Raw genomic sequence first — 9,159 nt, forward strand, 5'->3', positions numbered from 1 at the left:
TGGCACCGAGGTCAGGCTGACAGGCCTGTAGTTCCCCAGATCCTCCTTCTGCCTCTTATTGACGCACTCCAGGTGGGATTCATCTCACAGATTAAAACACACAAATTAAAATGTTAACATTTGGGCATACACTGGAGCTCGGTATCTGAGCTCCCATTATAATCAATGGAGTGCGAGCTGGTACATGTGGAGTCTGGAGAGCTATTCAGTTTATCCTCAAGCAGACATATACATCTGACTGGCCTAATTTGCAAGCTGAATCTTGTTGTGCTTCTCTGTCCTATTTTCTTTCCAGCAAAGGAGGAAGAAATGTAGCAGAGGGAAAAACAACGTGGAGCCAACAAACAATCCCACAAACACGTGAGACATGATTAATTGAGGCTTTGTTTTAGTTAATGGAGGTCTCATACATTCCCTACTTTCCTTCTGAATGATCAATGCTTCTAGAGCACTTCTGGAGGTCTTGTTTTCCACCAAGGCTCAGTAAGAAGGTTGTCTCTTCCTCTCAAATGGAGATGCTGTGTTTCTCACTATGACATCTTTTGCAAATGTGCACATGAGATGATATTCAGCATTTGTCTTAAATTTGAAGCTGAGACATTTCTTGAGAGAAGTATTCTGCTGTAAGCATATCTTATTGGGTCTTCAAGATCTGGTCTGCCTATACATGGCTTCGAAAGGTCCCAGAAACTCTGAGATGAGCCCACTTCACAAGCTGTAGCTGCGTCCTGATGTACAGCCCTGTACAGAAAACCTGTGGAACCTCCTTCATGTAAAAGACTTAGAGGCTCTAACTTCAGAGTTCATCACCACTTATATACTTGACAGGAAAATGTGGTATCCATCTTCGTAAAGGAAGAAAGGAAGGACAGGCATGCCTTCTCCATACGGAGAAGGATTTTTATTTACTGGGTGCTATGAATTAACTGCTTCAGCACTGGAGTGGAAAACATTGTTCTTTTATGATTTAATGATTGTGCAATCTATTTTAAATGTAATGCTTGTGAGCTGCCTGAATAGAGAGATCATCAGCAAAGATTAAGGGCTTATGGCCTCTGACTCCAGATACCACCCAAGACCAGATCAGCATCTGGATTAGATCATTTGAAGTTATTGGCATGATATCAATTTATAAAATCCCATGTTATCATTATTCTATCAATAATGTATATATTACATTAAGATATGTGCTTTTATTTGTCAATGCTATTAAAAATAACTCTGGAAATGAATATATACTTATTATAGAGTTTATAATATATTATGTGAGAGAAATTTCACTAGTTTCTAATTAGATAAGAGCTCACCTACCCCCTCCTGGCACCCAGGCAAGTTAAGTTCTTCTTTTTCCAAAATTCTGAGCTGATGTCTACCAAGAACATGCTGATTTCAGTTAATCCAATTCAGTACAGAATATATCTGAATAATTTCCTGTGATTCCTTCTACCCTAGCTTGCGATGATTTTATTTTTAAAAGAAAACCACTACCAACAGAAAGGGAGCTGAAGAGTATCCTTTTGTAGTGTGAAGTACAAGAAGTTTTGAAGATATCCAGGTGAAATGTATTCATGGCTTTATCTTTGAACAACTTCAGTTACATGAGTACTTTAAGTATGTGTCAGGTACAATTAGTTTTTAATGAATCCATAATGAGTCTAATTACATTCTGCAATTCAAAATGCTGTGTAATTTTCCTCCTAGTCAAAGTTGCCTGTTTGCTTTTCTTACCCACTGTAGTGAGGACAGTATTTACCACCTTAATTCCCTGAATCATGAGTCTCTCCTGTTTGAATGAAGTAGAGTCAGTGATTTCCGGCTTGAAAAGCAGCAGGTCACAGGTGTACCAACTTTTGAACAAATGGATCAGCCAGCACATTACCTTTAAGAACTGATAATCAACCTCTTTTATGTCTTTTAATAACAGTGAAAAACACCTGAATATACAAATATATATTGTCTTATTTGATTATATTAGTTCTTTTCTCTTATTTGCTGGAATTGCCCTTTTGTAGTGTAGCAGCATAAACACATTTTCAAGTGATGGTGAAAAGTAGCAGCCAAACCAAATTGAAACTCCTCATAATAGTAACCTCTCTGTGTGAAACTTAAGGGTCTTAATGTGCTGTGAAGTAGTACTTTGCAGCCTCCACCACAAATAGAATAGACATAGTCTCAGCAGGTTTAGGGGAGGAGGCAGGGGATAATCTCAAACCTAGCTGAAACACGGTTACAAATAAATTATTTCTTGTATACAACTGACGGTGAATGCACAGTTTTAGGCTTGCAAAGAGGTTAAGAAAAAAAATCGGTGTAGTGTATAAATGAGGAACCAGAGCATAATAAAATTTATGCAGAAAAAAATTATAATCTAGAAGATGAAATGTAAATTAAATAGTAGAGAAAAAGATAACATAGTAAAAAAAAAAAGATGGAGAAGCATTCATTTCACTGCAGAGAGGATACAAGTCTTCTGATATAAGTGAAAGCAGATTTTTAGCTGTACAGATTTTGGCATATATCACTAGTGTTAACACTGCTGTTATTTTGATGTAAACTATGACGGAGGTTAGTCCCTTAAGTCCTAACTCAATGTATATTAAAGTTATTCAGAAACTTTACAGTGACTTTAAGACAGATCTGAATTAAAGCTTAATTTTTAAAAGAAAAGGTAACAAGCTATTCTCTTTTGGAAAGTATCTCAATACATATACTGCATACAGGAAAAAGTCAAATAATATGATTTGCTAAGAAGCTGGGGAATCTCTCTGGGCTAAAAGAGGCAAAAAATAAAAAGAAAATGATGTAATTTGTCTTTGGCAGGAGAGGAACAAGTGAAATGACACCAATTTATCTTAAGAGAAGCAAAAATGGAAGTAGAAGGCATGAAAAGGCAAGAACAAGAGTTCTGAGTAAAATTCCTTCAGTTTTTCCCTAGGCTAAAAATAAATAGCTAAATAAACACATTAAAACATTCACGGCTTTTTTCAAAAGAGGAAAATAATCCTCATTTCACAGATAAGTGAACTGAGGGGATGCAAGCTCAGGCAAGGGAGGCAGTCTTACTTTAGGATGTCTACCATCAAAAATTAGATTCTTCAAATCCTGTTTATCTGCTGCCTCACCCTGGAGTATCAGAGCTGCTGATGCTGAAGTTCTGCTTGCAGCCTGACCAGAAGCATCCCAGGGCTGAACACAACTAAGCCTTGCTGGAATTAAAGGAGAAGAGCTCTTCTGATTGCCTCATCCCAAGGGCTTTATCCCTTAGAAGTTGTTCAGATTATGTTAGAGAGCCAAGCTCTGCCCAAGACACCAAAGGAACATATGCTGTTGGCTCTTCAATTTTTTTCCCAGTTGTTCAGAGACTAGCAGGCTGTGGGAAAAAATAGGTCTAATTCTCACCTGAATCTCCACCTGTCTCAGTTTGGTAATGACCAAGCTATGCAGTGTCCTGAGACAGGACAAGGCCTTTTCATTTCTCCATATGAAAACTGTCTCTTTTGTTTGAAATTATTAACTATTCATTGGACCAAAGAGGGGGAAGAGGGCATACATTGATTTGATCTCTCTTTGGCCCAATAGTTAAGGCTCTGAACTCTAATAAGGGAAATTTGGATTCCTGTTTCTGCTCCAAACAACTATTTCAGTAGGTTATGTTAAATATCCTGGAATACAGGTCACCTCCTCCATAGCAATGAGAAAAAAAAATTTGTGCTTATTTATGTCAATAGGAGTTTTACCATCTACCTCAATGGGATCAATATATCATCTTCTAAAAAAATGTCATCCAATGTTTCCATATTTTCTATTCACTTTCTAGAAATCATATTTTCTCCTAGATTTCTCTGTCATTGTCAACTGCTGAATATTGCCCCCAGGAATTAAGGGGAAAAATTTCCTTCGTGAGTGCTGTCCTCATGTATCTGATTTAAACCCACTGAAATCAGACCTGATGTGTGTGTCTATCTGCTTGTTAAATAAGTTTATCCAGCTGCAGTCCATGATGATGCAGTCAAGCAGAGGAAGACAGTACATCTGAGTTAACTTAGTGTGCTTAACGTATTTTTCCTGACTGCTGGCTTGCTGCCTATCAGTCAGGAAAAAGCATTCTGCTGAGTCTGAATACACTGTTTCTTTTATTTTTATCTATCTGAGTTCATACTACAGTAAGAACTGAAAAAAATATATAAAGTACTGATGTGGATCTAGACCTGTTCTTGATTTGGTTGCTTGCCTACATCATTTACTTTTGTTTCAGTTCCCTACTTGTAAAATACAGAAAATGTCAAAAATCTTTTTTGCAAAGTGGTCTAAGTTTAAGCTTATTATTAAAAAAAAAAAAGGCAACAAAAAGCAAAACTATCGATTAACTCAGAAATGATTGTCAAAGCTTCCCTTTACTTCATAGGGTTAGGCTGTCATCCCTGAGAAGTATGGCTGTAGTGTTCTCAGTGTACAGATCATACCCATCTAAAAGCTATCTAGCCACCTACAGAGACAAACCTCAGTAGCTGCTGTGGCTGATTTGGTAGGGAGCAACCTCAGTGTGATAAGGAATCAGACATCCTATACTGCAGGTCTTACGCTTGTTGTAAGTACAGCTTTCAAAGGAAGATCAGTAAAGTTAATAATGGGTCTGACGAAAAGTGTATCCAAGATAGCTCACCAGCTGTTTGGAGTTTAGAAAAAGTGACTCTAGCAGATTAGTCTTCTATAAAAGCTTTAATTTGAATATATATTTAGAAAGCCACAGTGTCATTTTTATTGATAGGAGAACCTTACTCATTGAGAGGTACTACCTCATGCTTTCTTAGTGGCAATTACAAAATGTTTGTTTTGCACTCCCTGGTCTAGTATGGAGGATGTGACAGAAAGTGTAGGCAGTGATATTTTAAAGAAAGCAAGCTATCTCCCGCAGAGCTCTTTTTTTACCATCCTTACACCCATAGGCTTCAAACAGCTTTAAGACTAAGTATTGGAGAACTGCTTGTTAGAATCAGGCCTGTAACAGTTTTGTTCATTCTGTTGAAGCCCTACATATAAGAAATTTGCTGATTAGTATTAAACAAGCTTGAAATATAGATGCAGAGAGTAATGAATATATGGCTGGAAGGGGCCTGGTAAAGATGTCTAATCCAATTGCTTGCCCCAAGGCAAGATCAAATGCAGCTAAAGTATTTCTGACAGATGTTTATCCAATCTATTCATAGGAATGTCAGTGATGGATATTGTACGTCTCAAGACAAGCTGTTCTCAAGACAAAGAACAAAATTTCAAAATGCAGCCTTGTGTTCTAGGGCTAAGAGCTAAATGATGGCTGTTTGACAGCTTTGTTATACTGGTACTTATCCTGATTTACATTAATATATGTATCATCCATAGGGTGTTGAAATTATATCTTCTGCATGATGTGCTGGCAGTTGGGACTGTGTGAGGTGATTGGAGATGTACATGGTGAATTGATTTTCAGGTAACTGCGCTTACAAAATACAAATTCTTGCTATCTGGCTATGTGGTTTAAGGATAACTATCTTAAGGATGCTATCTTTAGGCATATTAAGAATACATGCTGGCATCTTCAAAAAAGTCCAAATGTTTTAGGAACACAAATGTCGTTAAAAGCTAGGAGACTTTGCATTCAGAAAGTTATGTGCACACTTTAGAAAGGTACATACAGCTCTCTGCCATTTCATAGAAATTATTATTGAAGGTATAAACCACAGTGCTGTTAGCCTAGGATTTGTGAGTACTTGCTGAAAATGTAGTGTTACTTTAAAACGAGTATGCTCATGGAATTAAATAAAACAAACATCTCACAGGTTGATGTATGTGTGGACTTCACTGCATTTTTTCCTTTGTCTACTTTCAAATACCTACTTGGCTTAGTAGGTATTTGAAAGTAGACAAAGAAGATAAAGATTCAACTTCTCTTTCATGACCCCAAAGAGAAACCAGTATGAGATACAATTTTTAAATACGATTAATAGCTTCTACAGGATTTTTTCCAGGATATTTTAAATTTTCAAACCTTCTGCTTTAATTATATCTGAATTCAAACTATCCTTTTTTTTAACTATTGTGGGGCTGTACAGTATTATGAACCCTTGTAGCAAACAGATAAACTTAAACCAGAAATGAATCAAAAGATTTATGTGCTTAACAAAAGACTCGTGCTTAAAAATGAGGAAACCACACTGAACATCTAGATTGATACTTCTCAGCTTTTCATGTTGACAATGCCCCTTACTCAAAGAAAATAAAATATTTCACGAGATATTAACATTTTCTATCAAAACATGAATGGAGATGAATCAATGAGAACAGCAATGTTATGCTGTATGTTTGTCCATATGCTTCAAGAAGCTGACAGAGTAACTTGATCCTGAGGAGTATTGAAGGCATGAGTTAGTGAGAATAGAGTTTTCAGGGCTTTGCAACCTCTTTTGACTACTTTTTGGGGTTCATCTAGAGTATATAACAACCTGTGCTTTGGGAAGCAGCTCTTGTCTGTCCTCTTGCATAATGGTCTAAAGCAATTTGCCCAACTAAAGAGCGGCATAACACAGGATCATATAAGGGAGATTGTGATACATATTATATACCTGTCTTTGTATAAGACCAGGTGATGTCTATTGGTGTCCATTCTTTGGTTTCACCTGACTGTGGCATGTATCTCCATAGCATACAAACACACTAATCAGTACAAACCCCACAGAATAGGCATGCAGGAGTAAAAAAAGCTTCCCTTACGTGTTGAGGGAATTACTCCTTCACCACTCCTTTCTCTGAAAATGATAGATGGTTAAGAAGAGGGGGCAGAAATTCTTCTGGTAAAATTGGCAAAAATAGTAGAAATTTAGGTTGGGACAGATGTGCAAAAATGTGCTACTAATTTCACAATATGTGTTTAATGGTACAGTCTGAACTTGACAACTAAACAAACTTGGGAAAAACATCAGGTTTCCCAACTAAAAATACATGAAACGGAAAAAGATAGTTTTACTCAGCTCTGTCAATGACACTTTCAGTCCAGTATGACAGGGAGTAGAAAGGAGCTCTGAAAACAGCACTTAAAAGATGAAAACCAAAACCATATTCCTACATAATTATTGTGCCTTTATCTAACTTCTATTGCTTGTAAGGAATTTTGTCAGCAAACAGATATGAAACACTGCATAGCAACACTTTTATGAAATTACTTTTAATGCACGAAATGCACTCTATTCTGTTCAAAATCTTTTTGGAAAAGGAGAGGTGTTCCCAAGTGTTAAAAGAAATCTATCAAAATCGTAAAGCATGTATAAAATAAATGTATGAATTTAAGCTTTAGATTGACTCTTGCTAAGGTATAATAGAAAATTATTTAAATGAGTAGGATTTACCATAACAATACTGTACCCATTATTTTTTTTGTTCAGTGAATTACAAAACCTTTCTACTGTTTGATTTACTACAGGAGAGGGTATTCCTCTTAAAACCTCCACTCTGTGTTTTGCTGTACCCATCCTTCACTCCTAATAAAGTCAGAGGATCTGTAGGAGGCACAGGAGGACTCAGGTGCATCATGGATTGTCAGGTTGAAACATTGGCTTCTCCTGTATATAAACCCCTACACCGAGAAATGAGAGAGATGAAAGACAGATGCATTGAAAAGGTATTATCAATATCCTCATTTCTAGAAAGTATTCAGCATTTATTATTCACTGAAAAGAGCCACTAAATCATTCCTGTGTCACAGTCCTGATTTGCTTATAAGATGCTTTCCAAGGCTTAAAACACACACACTGACTAGATAAAGTGAATTTCAGGGTCTCTCCTACAATCCCCTAACAATTTATGAAGTACAGCAATCCAAAAAATGCTGATTCATTTGACTGTCACTCTAACTTTCCACAATTTCACAAGCATTGTATGTTCCTTAACGAATTATGTCCTTCCCTGAGAGAACTTAACCTTGATTTTTTTTTCATTTAAGTGGAAATGTATTTGTATAAGATAGCTTCTTTTCATATGGTCGGCCTAGGTCACAAAATCACTAATCCTTAGTTGGCAGTTCTTTTTAGAATTAAAGAGCTGGACCTTTGAAACTAAGTTGTCTAGACACCTTAAAAGAAGTTCTGCTTTCTCTGGTAGAAGCTTCAATAACTGCAAATTTGATCCAAAGTTTTTTTAACCCTGCTGACAACCATCTTTGGGAGCGCTCCTGTACTCATATAACAAAACCAACAACTATCACTGGAAGTTTGATATAAACAGGCACAGCAGAATTTCTGTGTAATTTAACAAGGTTAACCTTTTTATTATTTTTTAACAGGAGTATTTAAATCTGCAGAGTAAATATGTTGGCAGGAGTTGTAGTTGAAGAGACATCGCATTTTCTTCTGCATCAAATAAGCGTCTATTGTGCTAAGATCTACAGGATGTTCTTAGCTTGACACCAGTCACTGAATTTTTTTGAATGCAACCTGCACTAATGCTAGCCAAAAGAAGAAAAAAAAAAGGAAAAAAAATAGATGGCTACAAAATGTATGTCTGTTGGACAGTTACAAGGGAAAAAAAAGAGCTCCAGTCCATGGAAAGTAGGATTAAGATGCAGTTTGTAAGCAGGTGTCAGCTCTCTGCATCACAATGTTGCCTCTTAGAATCATAGAATCATAGAATCATTAAGGTTGGAAAAGACCTCTAAGATCATCGAGTCCATCCATCGACCCAACTCCACCATGTCCACTAAACCATGTCCCTAAGCACCTCATCTACATGTCTTTTAAATACTTCCAGGGATGGGGACTCAACCACTTCCCTGGGCAGCCTGGTCCAATGTTTAACCACTCTTTCAGTAAAGAAATTTTTCCTCATGTCCAATCTAAACCTCCCCTGGCGCAACTTGAGGCCATTTCCTCTCGTCCTATCACTTGTTACTTCAGAGAAAAGACCAACACCCACCTCGCTACAACCTCCTTTCAGGTAGCTGTAGAGAGCGATGAGGTCTCCCCTCAGCCTCCTCTTCTCCAGGCTAAACAACCCCAGTTCCCTCAGCCGCTCCTCATAAGACACGTTCTCCAGACCCTTCACCAGCTTCATTGCCCTTCTCTGGACACGCTCCAGCACCTCAACGTCCTTCTTGTAGTGAGGGGCCCAAAACTGAACACAGTATTTGAGGTG

This window comes from Aptenodytes forsteri, unplaced genomic scaffold (assembly GCF_000699145.1).
Source record: "Aptenodytes forsteri isolate BGI_AS27 unplaced genomic scaffold, ASM69914v1 Scaffold56, whole genome shotgun sequence".
Classification (NCBI taxonomy): Eukaryota; Metazoa; Chordata; class Aves; order Sphenisciformes; family Spheniscidae; genus Aptenodytes; species Aptenodytes forsteri.